The sequence below is a fragment of the Stegodyphus dumicola genome, chromosome 3 (assembly GCF_044657685.1).
Source record: "Stegodyphus dumicola isolate Sdum_Otavi_A_Nest chromosome 3, ASM4465768v1".
NCBI lineage: Eukaryota > Metazoa > Arthropoda > Arachnida > Araneae > Eresidae > Stegodyphus > Stegodyphus dumicola.
In genome coordinates, this window is record NC_140770.1 from 51,168,006 (window position 1) to 51,187,799 (window position 19,794).

A 19,794-nucleotide genomic window follows, 5' to 3' on the forward strand; every position below is an offset into this window, starting at 1 on the left:
AATGGCAAACGACTCTTCTTGAGCCAATTATCGCTTCGAATGCAGACGTGTTCGCTACATTTTTTCATGTTAAATTTATCTAATTTTTTTTTTAATATAACATCATCAAATACGAATATGAATATTCCCGCTTTTGTGCCAAAATATATTCCTGCAAAATTTTCCCAGAAATTTTCTTCATTTGAAGGTTTTCAGACAAGTGCATATTTCAAAATTCAACTGAAGACCACAATTATTTCCAGCTTGCCTTTAGAGCATCTAATACAACCACAACAGCATGTACATAAATCGCGACGTTGATTATTGAAACTTACAGTTGTCGATATTTTTATCTGTAGAATTTTAATTCACATGATTTCCGCATTTCGGCGACTTCTACCAATGCGGTTGCTATAACACCAAAATATCTACGCTTGTTTGCATTTAAAAGAATATATTATAAACAAATCGATGCATTCTATAAAGCAGTATTGTAAAGAAATTTTTCATGTATGTAGCTTGAGATATGAAGTAGTAAAAATTATTTCGAAATGAATGACCGATTGTGAGAGAGCTATTTCTTTCACAAGTTTGGTTCAGTTTATTTAATTATGGCAAAGCACTTAAATGCTATCTGCCTCACGGAAGGGATACCTTCGTGGAAGAGGCCCGCCACCGGCCGAGCGGTAAAGTCACTGAACACTGGTAGTTCGGTCCGAGGTTCGAATTCCGCGAACGGGTTGGCTACATGGGCGATTTCGTGGTTTTTCCAATGTATAACGTGTATACGAGTCAGTTTCCCTTAGGAAATCCTTCACGAAGGCATCCCTCCTCTTAGGCAGATAGCCCTAATTAAATAAACTAAACATTTGCCATAATTAAATAAACTAAACAAAACCTTCGTAGAAGCGTTTCTAAGGGAAACTGGCTCGAATGCCTCTCTTGTGAAGCACTGAATAAAGTGATGGGATACTACAAAATTTGAACGATTTTAAATTTCCAATTAAAATATCTAAAATTATTGGGAATATTAATACTCTGTCGAGAATTCATGCCAGAATGTGTATATAGTGTGTATTCAAAGTCTCAGGCTGATATTGAACACAAGCCATTCCGAGTAACGCATGAGGAATAAACAAGAAAAACTAGCACTCACACTATGTGAACTGAATGCAATACTTATCGCATGCATAGATGCCGCTCTAAACATTGAGCATCTACGTGTAAGGTTAAAGAAGAGAGTATCTGAGCTGCACATTACACTCAGGGAATAGCAGTATATACGCGAAAACAAGAACTGCGCTTAAGAAACGTGAGAATAACTTTCTCCTTTTCCATCCGATTCTTTATTTTTGAAACAATACGTATTTTATATTATAATAAAATACATTCTGCATGAAAACAGTACAATAGCTCCCTTGCTCTATTGCGTTTCTCAAGTATCGAAGGCAGAATTCGGGATATATATAAAATTTATATATAGCATTATTCTGACATAGGAATTTTGACCGAAAATCGGACTGTTCCTTAAATTTTTAATAACCGACTTTTTTTTTTTTATGTTTCGATTCTACGATTCAAGTTATGTGAAAATGCCAAGTTTTTTCAAAAATCATACGAGTAATTTTAAAAACTAACTCTCAAAATTTTAGGTCCTCAATTTTAATCGTATTTGACATATATTCATGAATTTATCGTTTTTTCTTAAACTTCCTTGATTTCTTCTTTAAGAGCTCTAAATCTAGATTCGAGACAAATAAAATTCGCTGATATTTTCTGATTTACGTTTTAAAATTATATTTTAAATTTTTTTTAATCTTTTGGAAACATGTTTCAATAATAAACTCCAAACCGTTTAACATCACTTTTAAATAGATATATTTCTAGGTTAAGAGTTTTTTATTCAAAATTTCCGAGGATATACTTATATTTATTAAGTATATCCTCGGAAAGCCACGTTTGAATTTGGTGTATTTCGTTATACGCTATGTTAACGGCAAAAGAAGTATACGCGCTTTGTTAAAATTACTTGAATGGATGAACGATGGCCCATTTTTTTCTCTTCTCTATAAGAAGGGGGGCAGCAAAATAGTTTAGAACAAATTAAGAATTTCACCAAATGAATTAATCCTGGCGCAAACTGAAAACATCAGCGCCAAATGAAATTTTTAAGTTGCTTGGTATGTTTTCACCAAATTTTAAACAAAATTTAATATTTAGGCATAATTTGAATTGTAGAAATGAAATATGAAAAAAATCCATATGCAATTCTTGAAAAAGGTAAGATTTTGAGCCAAAATACCTCTATTAAAACAATACTACATATAAATGTAGTGTATTAAAACAATATACATATAAATTAAACAATACTACGTATAAAACAATAGTGTTACTATATTAAAACAATACTACATATAAAACAATAGCGTTTATGGGTGTCTATCTAAAGTTGCGCTTGGGAGACTTGAAATACGCAAAATAAATTTCGTCAATCAAAGTAGCAGAACGGGAGATACAAAGCTATATTTTATTTTTCTTCTCCGCAGAGTTTGCCTAGTGTTTATGGGTGACACCTAATGATAACAACTCATCAAATATAGCCATAAGATAAGGAGCAACAAAAATAACTTGTGACTTAGTCCATCATAATAGCAGAATGATGGCAAGCTCTGTTACTAAACAATCTTTGCTTTAAAATATTGTTCTGTTCAGGAAAGCTGTACGTTTGAATGAAATTAAATTCCTTGTTTGTTTTAGGTCCTTACTTATTTATGTTCAAATCGGAAAATTATTACGAATTTATCCAATATAGAAAAGCATCTAGGGTTAAGAAATATTCAGGAAATTCGAAATCTTAACCTGGACCCTGAGCAAACCTAGTTCGTTCTCTGTAGTAGTATAAATAATTTATATTATACCTACATTTTTTAGTTCCGAAACGTGACCAAATTATTACTTAAAAAAATATTTGATCCGTTAATAATTTTCACACAGTTTGATTTTATGGTTTTAATTTCAGTAAAAGTTCTATTTCTTAACCTACTTCACGGGTGCTTCATTAAAATAACAGAAAGGTAATATTAATTAACTTTAGGTGTGATTGATTGACCAATCGATCTCCTCCATTAATAGATTTGCTTTATTTAATTATGATAAATAACTCGAGCGCTTTCTGCCTAAAGGAAAGAATACTCTCATGGAGGGATTTGTAAGGAAAACTAGCTCGTATACATTTTAGACATGTTGAAAGCCACTGAAATTTCCGATGATACCAGCTCTTCCGCCAAGATTTAAACCCTGGATAGAACTACAAATTTTCAGCGATTTTACCATTCGGCCGCGATTGAACCTCCTCTAATTATGAAGTGGTACGAGAGGGTGTCTGCAACTTACTAAACATAACTTTAAAGTGTGATAAATAGTTTCAAACTATATGAAAAAAACAGACTTGAAACACTCAGCATGCCATTGATCAGTCCTTTAATTTTTACATATCGTTGTTCTTAATGCTCGCTATTAAATATATTATTGTGATTAGAGGCAGGATGTACGTTTGTTTTTTATCTTAATCCATAAATGTACTTAAGTGTATATATAATGTTGTATGAACTTGTATATATATATATATATAAATTATTTACTAAAAAATATTGATTAATTGATATTATCTCCTAAGTTTAATTATAGTAGAATTATCTTAAAAGAGTGAATCCATACTAGTAAGTTATATTTTGAAAGATGTTTTCAAGTAACTTGAAATCACTAAATGTTAAAAATGTTTTAACGGGGACTGGAATTAAATCATGAATAACAAAATTTCAATTGTAAAACGGAATAAATTAAAGGCAAGAATTAAAGTAAATGCATGTAATTATTGTCATTGATCGGAAATTAGTTGACTTTTCAAGGGGAACAAACCAACTCCCGTTCAATGACGTTTTCCCGTTCTTTAATTCTAATTAATCAATCCTTTTTTAGTAAATAAATTATTATTAACTTACTTTGCAGCAATTGTAGTAACTTGTAGCAAGTAGTAGTAACTTGTTTTCGCACTAAATGAATTTAAGATCATATAACATATATATATATATATATATATATATATATAACATTGTAAATATACATTAAAACTATTTTTACGTGAATTTCAGATGTACATTCTGATGCTGGTTCCCCTCCTATATTAATTTCAGAACCTACCGGAACAATAAAGTCAATCTCAAGCTTATTTCCAAATTTCGTAACTTCTGAAAGAGGCTCAATACCCTATACCATGACTACTGATATTCCACATTCACTGACAAAAACTACAATCCCAAGGAAGCGCTCAAATTTGTTTCATAAATTTCTCATCAACGAATACGGAGCTTCCTCAAAAGATTTTCTGAAAGACTATATCTCTTCTAAAGAATTTTTTCACCGTTATTCAACTTTTCGAAATTTTCACGAATATTTTATTCGTATGAAAGAAGCCGAAAAACAACGAAAGCTATCTCTGGAAAATAAAATAAAGGAAACACAAATGGAGATGTTTTATACAGGGTGGATTTTATTTGGAGTTTTTAGTCTCATTTTCATAGTTTTCATTTGCTGTTTTATTTTACTGATTCAATACCTAAAAAAGCGATGGCCCGTTATGTCAGTAAAAGCTGGAAGAAGAGAATTACAAAATAACGACATTCGACAAGATTTAGAGGAGGGGAATTAAAAATACAACAATCTTAACAAGCATTGGAGGAGGAAGAAGGAGGTGTTAGAGGAGGGAAATACAAACGAAAACCACATTCAACAAGCATTGGTGGAGTGGAACTTAGAAAGCAACACATTTAACAGGCGTTTCAGAAGGGGCCGTTGGAGGAGCGAAATTCAAAAAGCCACAACATTCAATAAGCAATTCAGGAGTGGAACACAGGAAACAACAATATTTAACAAGCGGGTGGAGAAAGGGTTGATGGAGGAGGGAAATTCATAAAGTAACTTTCTATAGCAGGAACAAGGGCGATCAACAGAAAGGAGGAAGCCGGACTCCCATCAATCTACAGTGAAATATATGGAAAATACAGCCTTAGAAAAAACCTACTAAACCCATCTAATGTACAAACAATGGACGAAAGAAATTACCTTCAATTACCTTCATTTAAGCCATTACCAATGCTCACCAAGAGAAGTAAATGGATAGGCATGCTTAACAACAATATGAATTTTAACTAATAGGAAAACGAAAAAACAGAACAACGCCGATCAGTTGAACAAGTAGCAAACTTTTATAAAAAGACAGAAGCAAATTCCAATGAAACAAAGAATATAAATAAGGATAATATGAAATAGAACTTTTTAAATAAGAAAGGACCATGTTTATGAGCAATTCCAGGGACCTTTCAAGCCCATATGACAATTAAACGTACCCTGGGCAGACGTAAACAATCGAATTCGATTTGTACTAAAGTTTCGAAAAGATCAGTAAAATGCAAATAACTGGAGTGAATCTGCAGAATAGGATACTTTACCAAGAGAAATTTCTGATAATAAAAAATAGAATTTTTAATAATCTTGATTTAAGGCCATCGCTCTGAAGAAAGTTTTCATTTTATTATAGAAGGAATGACTTTAATATCAATACAAATTCTTGAATTATCCGGACCTCTGGAAGAACGTACAAAAAAAATATAAGTGGGCCTTGTAGATGGTGATTAAAATAATATTCGGATTTTGTTCCAGAAAAATGCAGTGAAGGAATACGAAATCACATGCAAGCGGATGCTATTTCGTTGTCTCAGTAATCTTGTCGAAAATGCCATTATTCGCCTCTGTAAATAAGACGTACATACTCAAAATATTCAGATTCGAGAAGAAGGTTTCTATTCTAGAACTTTTGCACTCAAGTGATGGCAAGTATATCACGAGATTAAGATCCTGCTTTATCTAAATAGGATTATCACGGGATTTAAAAAAAAAGTCATTAGTCGGTGCCTTCTTAAATTTTCACGATGTTCATAGTGCGTCAAAGGTAATCCGACGTACAACTGCGTCTTATGAAAAAACGGAAAAGTATCTTCTGTCTGGTATTCGGGATATTATTAGCTCATACAGTACGTATTCATCTCTTTTGAAACCATCTTCAGATCGAAAAAAGTAAATCAGTCAGGTCTTCGTGGAATCAATTTCCTTTAAGCTCCTGCTTGTAAAGGCTATAAAATAACTTAACCCTGCTATCGATGCAAATATATCTTTTGCATGTTTACTGAAATATATAAGGAATGAAAAAGATGAAACTTTCCTGGCTTCAATTAAATTAATTGAAGAACTCAAAACAGCCTGCATAATTCTTCAAAAACTGAAGTTAGGACAGTATGTCCTTCAAAAATGGCTTAAACAAAGAAGGTTTAGTTTAATTAAGACACAATAACACGCCGATTAAATACTAATTCAGAAGTCAAACAACAAAAATCAGCGTTATACCTACAAAATTTTCACAGGACTAGTTTCGATGGTTTTACCGAACCATCATCTTCAGCTGCAAAACCGCAGGTTTAGTTTCTTGCCTTCTAGCTAAGAGGATAATCGTTTAAGATGTTTTCCTACTAACATAACTCTTCCAGTAACGAATACCTTCTACTGTTGTTTGCATCCATTTGTTAAGTATGTTCTCCTCTTGTGTTGGTTTCCCAGTGAAGCAGATAGTTGCATTTCCTATTATATCATACAAACTGGTTTCTGTATTCTGACTGATTCCTCGCACCAAAACAATAGAATGTTTGTTGCCTACTTCTCTATTTTTCCATGAGATACTGCCACTATGACTTCCTTCGGGAAATGGATATGAACGGGAATTTTTAATAATTATACATTTGAAAGTAATTTGTTAAGAAAATGAAAGGTTCAGCTAAAATTGCTCCTGGAAGCGAGAGGGCACAAGCATAGTGACCTATTTATTAAGGAAATCACATTATAAGAATTGGCTATTGCTCTCAAATTTCAAGGGAATTAAATCACTTGTAAATAATTTTATTTCCGCGGAAACGTTAAAAAGCTTGGTGATAAACCAAGACAATCCTTAACATATCATGGAAATGAGATAGGATCTCTAAGGCATGTAATATTTTTATCATTGTCAAACCAAATCGCTACAGAATGCAAGAAATGTATGACCTACCGCCCTCCCAAGGAGCCTTTGCAAGCTGATGGAACGATTTATTCATTCAAAAATCATGGACGTCGTCATAAAAAAACGAGAAGATGAATTTTTATCAGACTACCTATAGAAATCAACATTATACGGAAGTCCAATTATTCTATCTCAATCAATCTATCATCGATGGTTTCCAAGAACAACTACTAAAATGGTCATCGCTGTTTTTTATATGACTTCTGCATCTAGAAATAGGGCCGGCGAGTGGGTATTAGGTGCCCTTCTTCAAACTGAAAATTTGGCGCCCCTTTATGGACTTTTGTTGCACATTTATAAAGTGCTGCAAATTATATGTGAAATACTCTCTTATAGTATTCAAAATTTGACTTTCGAATTGAAAAGTTTAAAAATTATAATATTAATACACGTTTGTCTTATTGTTTTTTATTATTTTTATTATATCATTAATTATAATAACCCGATAATTTTTTTCCTAATTCTTTACAATGTTTTAAAATTTCGTTGTCACTCCAGTGTTTGTAAATTAGGTATATAGTGAACCTTGAAGAAAATGTAATTTTCTTTTAATTAAATGAATCTTTCAGTAATTGAAGAAATAGCAGTGTCTAATATTATATTGTAAAATTCAACCTTAAATTTTTGTCTTGTATTGTTGATTGGTTCGTCCGTTTGTTCATCTTGAAATAGTTTCTTTTTAAACCTGTTTCGACTTTGTGGAAAATCAGTATCTACCCCCAAATCATCAGCAATGATACTTGCATTGGCAATTGCATGTTCATCCGCTTCATCTGATCTACGATTATTTAGTTCTGACATAAGATTTTCTATATTATCAGTCACGATTTGTAAATCACATTTAGAATTTTGCGTTATTTCATTTACCAAAGTTACTAAATTTAAAATATCGTGCCAGATGTTAATGGAATAAAAGAATTTAAACCAGAAAACGTTCTGAATCAAATTTTTTGCTTCAGTTCTTGATTCCATGTCTCTTGTTTGATCTTGAATATTTATTAACGCTCTCAAAATTCCCTTCAAATTGTTCTTCAATGGTCTTAAAGCTTGAATTTTATTTTCCAATCTGGTGTTGGAGAGTGCCTTTTAAGTTAGATTTTGAACATACTGCTACAAAATAGACCAACGTTTAACAGATGAAGAAAAGTACTTGTAAAGCTCCTGCACTACTCCGAAGAAATTAACTGTTTCGAAGCAAATTTTAGCTGCGTCATTTACAACTAAGTTTAGAGAATAGGAAGAGCATTGGATATACAGTGCCTTGAAATATTTTCAACAATTTTTTGTTGCAGTCCCTTGTGCTTTCCTCTCATATTGGCACCATTATCGTAAGATTGGCCTAGTAAATATGATAAATTTAGTTCTAACGATTTTAAATGTCCATTTATGAATTCAAACAGACCTTGTCCAGTAGTGTCGTCGACAGATTGAAATCGTAAAAAATGTTCTTCAGTTTGGGCTTTATTGCTTTCCTCGCTTTTATAAGCAAATCGAATTACAGCAGTCAACTGTTCGGTATTACTTACATCCGGTGTAATATCCAGAATTAGTGAGTAATATTTTGACGATTTAATCATATGTAATAAATGCTTTCTAATTCCGTCTAAAGATATCCCACTACTTTACTTATGATAAAGCACTAATTTAAGATATATTTATTTAATTTCATCGTAATAATAACAAATATTTACACCAATAGTAAGCAGGCATATTTGGCACCAAGATTGAATATACATTTATGGAAAAAGGCATTTACATCGCATCCTTATTACGGGAGGAAGAATATTTCAGTGGTTATAGGAACAGCAGTATTACAGTAATATCTAGGATATATTAAATTTAACAGATGTGTTAATTTTCTTTCTACTACGATCTCGAATCAATGTGTATGAAGGAAAGGCTGAGGAGTTATACTTCACACTGCAGACACACCTTTTTATACACCAGCTGAACATTCGCATTTATACCGTTAGGGAAGCCTTACTTGTCATTTTTGTTTCTATTCCAGTACACCTGAAATAATATACATCCTAAACATAAATTTCTTGTCTAACCAAAATTCTTGTCGTTTTCCCAAAGTTAAGTATAGTTGATTTAAATGGATTTCTTGTTAATATTTTGAAAGTTAGAGCTTCATTGAAAGATTTCGTGAAGCTCTGCTAAAAGCCTTTGACAGTATTTTTAAAAGAATATTAATTACTCTTATTCGCATAGTTAATAACATCCTCATAAATTGAGCTAGATCAATTAGGTTATGATTGTGCACAAATGAAAGTAAATTAAGCTAACAAATCATTTAAATGCAGCAGTTAGATATTTAATTATCCATTGATTTTATAGAAAACGTAATTACAATATATGTATATTATCCTAAAACTGAAAGACAAATTGTTTCGTTTTCGATTATTCACGGAAGATTAAACCGTAAACACTTTAATTCTGATTAAATAGGCTTGCATAACTAATTAATGTATCTATATATACATGTCAGCAACATTGCTTTCGTTGCTGAGGTTTCACAAAGTCGATGAGGATCACTACAGAGCGTTTTACACGGGAGCATTAAAAAAGATTAATGAAATTTGTGTAATCAATTGATTATAACGTCTGAAAGGTTTTTCAAGTATTATGTCAACATATGAACGCTTTGAGCTCTCTCCTCATTGGCATGAGAAGAACAGATCTGCTATTATGCTTGAGCTGTTGTTGCATGTCCTCTGGATGAGAAAATCTGCTATCTGTGCACCACGATCAATGCCCGTAAGAGAAGCACAAGTAATATAACTTAAATAAATGTTGTTGAGTTAGATGGACATACAAAACCCTTGGAGGAAATACTTTGGAATTATGTGTTGCTGTAAGTCAACAGCATGTCATCAGCTTAAAGTCAGCTTTTCATTATTTGACTAACATATTATTCAGTTCATCACCAACTGTCGTAAATATCGAACGCGTTTTAGTACCCATAGAAGATGAATATAGATAATCAGTACAAATGTGCTGTGCTACATTTTTTTTTTAGTGTGGTGAATCTGCCAGGTTTGCAGCGATAAAAAGTAATAGTGTACATGGTGAACACACTATTAGCACTATTAGTCTAAGGACTCTTCATAAATGGTTTAAAAAATTTAAAGTTGGAAAAAGCAGCATTGATGATGAACCCCGTTTCAGGACGTTTTGAACTGTTAGAACCAAATCAAACGATTAATTCAGAAGTTTATAATGAACAACTTTGCAACTCAGAAAGTGTTGTTTCATCATGATAATGCTAGACCGCATACGGTTCGAATAATGCTGCAAAAAATGAGTGAATTTAATTGGGAGCTTTTGCCACATCCTGCTTACTTCCCAGATATTATCTCAAATGATTTTCACTTATTTCGTGCTTTAGAATCTTTTTTACTGTGAAACAAATTAAATTCTAAACAGGATGTACACAATGAACGTTCAAGTTTTTGTTGCATCAAAACCAGAATCTTTCTACAGCAATGGCATAAAGCTGCTTGTAAGATGACGAGACATTGTAGGTAATGGAGGAAAATATATAATTGGTTAAAATGTTAAATTGTGTTTTTTATATTATTTAAAATACCAAAAAAATGCGCACTAATTAAAGTACTGACCCAATATTTACAATATAATGGTATCGACAACGTGAGGGAAATACATGCCTTGAAGATTAAACGTTATCTGAGACTGAACAACGTATTTAGTAGTAGACAGTTCAGTATTAAGAGTAAAGTTCTTTCCGATATATTACCAACGATACTAAATATTATCAACATTAGCTTTATGTGCAATTGCTTTGAGAGTTTTGGTTACACCCTTTTCATTTTCTGCTAGTCATGCTCTCAAGGCCTGAAGTTTATTTTCAGAGGGTTCTGAAAGATAAGTAATGTCTCAAATTGCCTACTTTACCGCAGAAGCACTAGTCTTAATCCCTAAGGTCGGCTGCTAGTAAAGGAAAGAATACAGAATGAAACGTAAGGAGCTTTGCCGTTGCCATTGCAGGCTTGTACTCCAGGGTGTGTGAATAGAGTAAGTTGGGAAAATCCCTCCCTTAACACTGTCAGTAACTTACGTTTACCAGCCGACAGTTGGTGGCGCTTCGGTATTCCGAAATTTTCGGTTTCAGTCTTAAAAGTAAGTTATTTAGCGGTTAATTCAACATACTGCAGCTATCGGATATAAATACTCGTACCAATGTAAATTTCAATATTTAGCTGTTAATACATTTGATTTAAAGTATAACCAGTAGACATTTCTTGCAGGTATCAACACCTAGACTTCAAATAAGAACTAAATGTAACTTTTAATTTTTCTTTTGCATTATTATTATTATTATTATTGTTCATGTAAGCTATGATAAGTATTCAGTAAATGGAATTTACAATTTAGTCAATTTTTCTATTCTGTTTTGTTAAAAATATTTTAAAATTTTCTTTAAAAAATGCCATGGCCTTCAACTGCTTTCAGATCGAGCATTCGACCCGCATACAATTTGACTTCGAGACTACAATCTTAAATCATACTGAAAAGCAAAGTAATTTGATTCTCAGATAAAATAACAGTTCATTACTAATTGTATATTCAGAATACTATACCCATTATGTTCTGTTTAGTTGACATGCAGCGTACTATTAATTACACTTTACTCATCCTTTAACCATCTACGCTTAGGGCCCACCAGCGACCGAGCGGTAAAAGTCGCTGAATACTGGTAGTTCGGTCCGAGGCTCAAATCTCGCGAATGGGCTGGCTGCATGGCCGTTTTCATAGTTTTCCCTTTGTGCAACTCGTAGTCTCTCTACGATAAGAAAAGCTCTCGCCAGTTAGTCTGCAGCTGTCTGTTGCCGTAGAAACGAGCCTTGACCCATTTTCTGTACGGATGTCTTCAAACCAAATGATAAACTGTTTTCCCATCAGCCAACAGGCGCCAAAACCAAAATAACAGTAAAGCAACCATTGGTTCGCCCCTAATTAAATATACTAGTACTGTTGCTATCGACTGCCACCCGCCAGACACTGTGGCGGGTCTGTTCTTCTCGTAGACAGACAGTATACCAGCCAGTTTCACTTACAAAGTCCTCTACGAAGGTATCCTTCCCCCTAGGCAGATAGCCCTCGAGGCTTTGCCATCACAGCATAAATAAAAAAATATGATGTGTACACCACATGACTTCCTTGTGCGGAATATTAAATTATGCGCATTTTTTCTTGCATTTCGTTTAAACTTATTGGATTGAATTAAACCGACTTCGCCGACAGCTCATAAACCACAAAAGAATAAATGCATTCTTTAAAATTCACTTTGTTTACCATAGCGACACTCTGGTCACTAGGTTTACTTAACAGTATTATATTTCGTTCATATTCTAACTCAGAATGAACAAACTTTATGTCATTTAAAGAATGATCTAATCGTACTATAACTCAGAATGCACTAAATTTATATCATTTAAAGAACTATCTAATCGTACTATAGCTCAGAATGCACAAAATTTATATCATTTAAAAAATTATCTAATCGTTGCCACATGTTCTATTCAAATACTATAATAAAGCTAGAACGATTTATAAAAGAAATTAAGTAAACAAAGCAAAAAAGAAAGAGTTTTTCACAGAATATTGAGTATTTTACATTCAATTAATTCAGTTCTCACTTCGCGACAAGGCAAAAATATATAAAATTTCAAATCTGTATTAAAAATTACGAAGTAAATCTTAAACACTTATTTCCTCGAAAAAATTCCAGAAAGCATTAAGCATGATTTAATTGGCAAAACAAAATCTGTTGAGGAATATACAAATATATTACTTTAGAATTAGCCACTGAACCTTGAAAACTGCTCCTTTTCACTTCCTTGTACGAAGTAAAGGAATTACTTTACTTTTATTTTAATTTTAAAACCTAAAATGGATTCAGAAGAGATTTTCTCAAGATATCTGTACGTACGTATGTATGTATCTCGCATAACTCAAAAACACGTACCCTCAGAACATTGAAATTTTGATATAGTAGCTATAATATGTAGTTGTGCACCTGCCTTTTTGGTTAAAATCAGACGCACCAAAAGTATATATATAGTATATATATATATGTGATGTACCAGCTTTGGTCGTAGCTTAAATTATCAGACGATAAGTTTAAAAAAAAAAAAAAAACAGGATCCATTTATTATTATTCAGGAGAAATAGCAGTTACAAAATCAGATATCCGGAGTAAATAAAAAGAATTACTAATAACTTTTTGTATGAAGGTTACTGCATCGTGACATTTAAGAAAAAGCCCCGATATTCTTTTGCGAGTCCTTTTATAGCCTCTGGAAAGGCGGAGCTTCCAAGAAATGACGTCAGCCTCGTCAGCCAATCCAGTTCGCTTTAAATATTTTCAGAACATTCTATAACTGTACGTGTAGAAAAGGCGGGAAAAACAACTTGACTACGGGGCTGTAGATTTAATTCCACGTACTTTCAAATAAGAGAACGTCGCCATTAAAAATGAAAAGAACATACAGTTAGAAATTTAAGTGTATTCTTGACTATGGAATTTTATTATTACATATATATATATACTTGCTCTGTTACTCGGCTCCGTGAGCTCAGTTTTTTTTATATATATTAGTAAACTGTGCATTTTTTTCTTTAAAGATGATTGAATTACGTTGTTCTTATATTCCGGTTATGCTTTTATGCCTATGGGTAATCTGCATGCAATAGTTTAGAATTATCAACAATTTAAAAGTTTTAATTTAGAAATCATACAACAACACTCAGCGTTCTATTTTCAAATTTTCACAGGACTGTTTTCGATGTTTTTACGGAAACATCATCCTCAGCTGCAAAAGAGCTAATGAATGCGCTTATTATTCGTAAACACATTAGCAATTAAATCAGCCCCACGGAAGCACTCTAAGAGCTCGCCGTGGATGTATGTCCTTTTTGCATTAAAATTGCGCCCACGGCGCCAGAGTCCCTAGTCGGCATCAGCATTCATTTGCGCTTTTGCAGATGAGGATGATTGCTCGGTATACCCATCGAAACTAGTCCTGTGAGAATTTGAAAATATAACGCTGATGTTTGTTATTTGACTTCTAAATTAATACTTGTTCGGGTGTTATTGTATTTTAGTTTAAAAGTTGCTTAAGTCTTTCTAAGCCTAATTCTTTTCACCATTGCTACCATATTTTTTTACTTATTAAACTTTAAAGAAGAGTAAATTAAGTAAGCTTCTGCACCTTTAATGCCTTTTTGCCGAGTGGGACTAAAAGGAACTTTCAGTTTTGTACACGTAAAAATCTGCGTTCTTACTCGCTGGCCGAATTGCTTGTTTTTGCATTGAAAGTCTAATTTTAATTGTAAAAATTGTTTTTTAATTTTTTAAACTGTATTTGACGTTTTATATTTTTCTATAGTCTTCAATTTTCGATAAAGATATTTTGAGGTTTTATGTATTTTTTGCCTTGCCACGAGGTGAGAACTGAATTAATTGAATTAGGAACTATATCTCTAATGAAATTCAAGGAAATAAGTTTAAATGAAATGCAGGAAAAAATGCGTATAATTTAACATTCCGTGCAAGGAAGTCATGTGGTATACACATCAGTCTTTTAATTTATAGATTATTCAGAAATCCAATAGTTTCACGAGGAGTTATTATCTCAAGTTTAAATATTATAAACCAACTTTTACTATTCAGGAGAGTAATATTCGTTAAAAAAGAAAAGTAATAAAAGAGATTTCTCGCACTTAGATGGAAAAAAAATTGCTTTTATCTCTTACGTTTCCAGAAAAACATTTTCTAGTTTTCCACTATTTATTTCATGATTTTGCTGTCCAAAATAGGAAGCCTTAGAATCTCTCATCAATCAAACACATGAACATTCGTAACATCTTGAGATTGCAAGAGAATTGTGGATTGCCGTCGGGCGTGAGAAATTCGCTGCAAGTGTCGTAAATAAAAATTTATGACAGCTTATCTGATCATATATAACTGCTGCACACTCTTTTGTCTACATTTAGTACTCCATTTAACTCTGATCTTGAAGAATTTTGAGGTTTTCGTAAAAACCTAGGATTTCGGTATTATGGTGTACTAGTAGGTATTGATTACTAGTTAATATATTTTAATAATGCCCATATATATACATGCAATTATTTATAGCATCGGTAACAAAATTCGGTATCTGTATGCCTGTATTAGTGATGTCTTCATCAATATATTTAGAACTAGTTTATGCACTTTTTTAAAAAGACTGTTTTACAGACATGTACTTATGTACAAATCTATAGTGTCTGGTATGCTACATGTGATTATAGCTAAGCTTCGAGGGTTATCTGCCTAATTGGAGGGACGTCTTCGTCGAGGATTTTCTAAGGTGAATTGGCTCCTATACACGTTTCACACATGGAGAAAACTACGAAAACGCCCATGCAGCCAGCCCTTTCGCGGAGATTGAACCTCGGATCGAACAGCCAGTGTTCAGCGACTTTCCCGCTCGGCCGCTGGTGGGCTGTGTAGGGTCTTGACCGAAATTCGTTAACATGAAGAATTCTTCATTTGAATGATTAATCGGTTTGCAACAATGATAACGTTTCGTAGGCTATACATTTGCTCCCATTTCCCCCCCTCTATTATAATCTTTATAATTTGTCTTTCAATATTTATTACTTTTGTTCATTTTGTCTTGCAAAGACAGACTTTAGGGAACATGACCTAAGATAATTAGAAATAATTATAATCGTCAACAGGAATTAAACAGGCGAACAAGGTATATTTAATTATAGAAACTTTATGGCAAAGCACTCGAGGACTCGACTTAACTTTATGGTAAATCCCACGAGGGATGCCTTCATGGCCTGCTTAAGAGAAGGGATGCCTTCGTGGCCTGCTTAAGAGAAGGGATGCCTTCGTGGCCTACCTAAGACAAGGGATGCCTTCGTGGCCTTTCTAAGACAAGGGATGCCTTCGTGGATTTCTAAGAAAAAAAGGCTCGTATAAACGTTACACATCGATAGTTAGAAATAATTATAATATTAATTACAGTTATAAATAATTATAATCGTCGACAGGAATTAAACAGGCCGACAAGGTATATTTAATTATAGAAAGTTTGTGGCAAAGCATTCGAGGATATGCCTTCGTGGTGCAATGGCCAGCAAACTCGGCGCGTATTCAAAAGGCCCAAGGTTCGAGTTCCGGCTTGGATGCTGTTCATTTTTCATGTGTCCTGCTTCGAAACAACATAATGTCTCTGCAAATTGAAGAGTTAATTATTAATCTTTTTAAGCAATTTTAAGTGCAATTTCTATTTACGATTTTACGTATACCAAATACACGAAAATGTCCAACTTTTGTGAATAAGTGTCTAATGTTAGTATATTAAGCAACGAGCACTGACACATATTGTCGTAAAATGGTTTGTTCAATGTAAAACTTTCCAAAAAAGAGTTCTTACTTCAAAAACTCTCATAAAATGTATGTCTAGTAAACAACCAGAGGCACATCACTAATTCGTAATATTATTTGCATGGATTAAAAATGAAGCATATTTCAAGTTTAAAATTTGTTTATTTATGAGAATTAGATTATAATCCTGAAGCAATAAAATTCCGTATGAATATTATAAAATATTTTTTTGCTTTTAAAATTTGAAATATATATGATCCTGAAGTAATAAAATTTCGTATGAATATTGTAGCGTTGCGCGCCTCCACCTTGCACGCAACCAAGAGGTGACTGTGAAAACTGGATAAAAGACAGAGTCTGTTAAGGGTTTAAGTCCCTTTTTATTCAACGTAATAAATTACAAGTGCGTGCTCTTGACGCTTACAAACTGCGCCAACTCGGCGGTCAAATAAAAATAATAACCTGAAAAGAAACTAAAGACAAGACTCTAACTACGAGGCTCTCTAAAAGTAACTAATCTCACCGCGTTTTACAATACCCCTGCGAATTCAGCAAACTTGAAGATCACGTTGAACGATTAACAATACTTCCAGGCAAGCACACAGGCCGAAATGCGGGGTTCTTCAATTTCTGGCTAACTACCTCCGCGCTCGCGAAGTAAGAACAGCACACCTTGAACTCGTTTCCTTTCTATTTAACTCAGAATACTTCCGCTGATAATTTGAATCCTTGCGCGTTCTACTAAAATTTACATACTCTGGCATTGGCAGTTCCAGGGGAAAAGTAAGGCTTGACAGGAAGGGTAGTTTAAACTTAAAATAAATGTTAGTTAAAATAAATATAAACCTACAATATTATAAAATAGTTTTTGCTTTGAAAATTTGAAATATATATTTCCGTAAAATGATTTCGCCATACCAAATATAACAAAATTATAAATTTAAGAACATTATTTACTAGTGAATCATATAAGAATATCCTGAATGACATTAAAGTAAAAATAAAAGTCTTGAATTATACTTATTTAATTATTAGCTGACCCTTCAACGAGTAGTATAAAAATTAATTTTTGGTATTGGAAAATCTAAAAATGCCTGAAATTTGAAATTAAATATCTCGTTCAGTTTTTGGTTTTAAACATATGTGCATCTTTTGTGATTAAGAATATATGGTATAAGGATATAAGAGATATACTTATACCATATATAAGATATACATATAAGATATACAAATACATATACGGATAGAAGAGAAGTAAAGAGTACATATGACAAAACTGTTCCAATTAGTGCTAGGCAATTTAATTATGCAAAGGTATGTAGTAGAATTAGAAATTCCTTATTTTACCACAAGCTATCGACTGGTCATAACCATTAAATGTTGATAGTTTGCTTCAAACTCCAATCAAGGCAAACGAGGTTGCTACATGGTTGATTATTGTGATTTTCTCCATATGTAACAGGAATGCAAGCCAATTTCCCTTAGAAAGTCCTCCACGAAAATTCCCCTATACTTTGGAAAATAGTCTCATGTGTTGTATCGTCTAAACATTTTCTAACCTGAGTTTACAAATTGTGTCAATTTTAATGTATTATTTTTTAATCCAGTTTCAGTTAGCAAAATGAATTTAATATAATAAGTCTAATCTAAATGCTGCAATCAAATTAAGGAAATATTCAGATAGATGACATTTTACCAAATCAAAATGGTATGCAATATAGATTTTTTACGTCAAGCGCCTAAAACTCAACATTTAAAATGATATCAACAGTTACTGAATCTTAAGAAAGAAAAAAATTCTCGTCATGACTCTGGTTTATTTAAATTAAGGAAAAACGAATTTGAGAAAAATAGAAAATTTGAAAGGAGACTTGGGAATTCGTTGTCATGGCCTATTTTCTGAACACTGTGTTGTTTTAAATCCAACAATTTGCAGAGATTGAGTAACACTTGGATATTTGCAACAATTTTCATCTGTTACACAACAAACAACTCAACAAAGCGTTTCATTTCTCTTATTTGAGATTTTTCTTGCGAATTTCTTGCTTTGAGACTTTCGTGCGATTTTATACGTATTTGAAAAACGTGTGAAGTTTTGATTATATTGCGAATTACCATCTTAAGATGCGTTTGAATATGCATTCATCACTCCCATTTACCATCATGTATTTTCTCGGGAGTACTTACCGTACCTTTTAGCACTGCGAAGAGTGTCTCTGGTAAGTCTTCATTCAGGAATAATTTTATGAAATTTAGTTGCTCTGAAACATTATTTTCTATATGTGCATCTTTTGTGCATCTTTTGTGATTAAGAATATATGGTATAAGGATATAAGAGATATACTTATACCATATATAAGATAAAAATAAATGTCTTGAATTATACTTATTTAATTATTAGCTGACCCTTCAACAAGTAGTATATTATTTTCTACCCTTTGCACACTTAAAGACAAAAGTTAAGATCAGTCTACGGGCTTAATTTTGTTATCAGGGCTCACATATTTTGAAAATGAAATTTTTATTTTTAATTGAATTCATTTTTTTCAACATAAATTTTAGTATTTTGAAATTTTGCATTAATAAGTAATGTGTTATGTGTTAAAATTAATAATAAGAAAATTCAAATTTGATTTTAAGGCAACGATCCAAAATTAATGTTTTACCTCTAAAATTAATTATGGAAATCAGGTTCATACGAATATTTGTTTGAATTCTATCATTGTGTGTCTGAGTAGAGTACGTCGAGTTAAATAAAGATGAGTGCATATTTTGTTATTTAAAATACGCTTATTTCTTGCACTAAGTAAATGTTCCGTTATTTGATAACATATTATAGATCATAATTAAAGGAATAAATTTAAGTGACGGGAGTTGTTCATTCAAAATGTGAAATGTCTGTTTGAGCGCGCGAGTATCAAGAGTTGTAAAAATATTCAATTAACATCGTCTCAAGTTTAATAAATTCACCATGTATTACCATAATCCTCTTCCACTGTAAAATATGATTAAATTTTACTATTAAATTTGATATACGATAAATAAATTTCATACAATTTATAAGTTTTTCCCAAACTTAAGATTTATATATTAACGGAATTAATGTAATTATTTACTTCATGTATTTATATTAACGTTCTGTTTTCTTAGTGATTATTCTTATGTGATTGTTCTCGTATAAATATTCCTCGCGAAAAACTATAAACCGCATGTTTCACGAACAGGAACGGAATCGTTATAA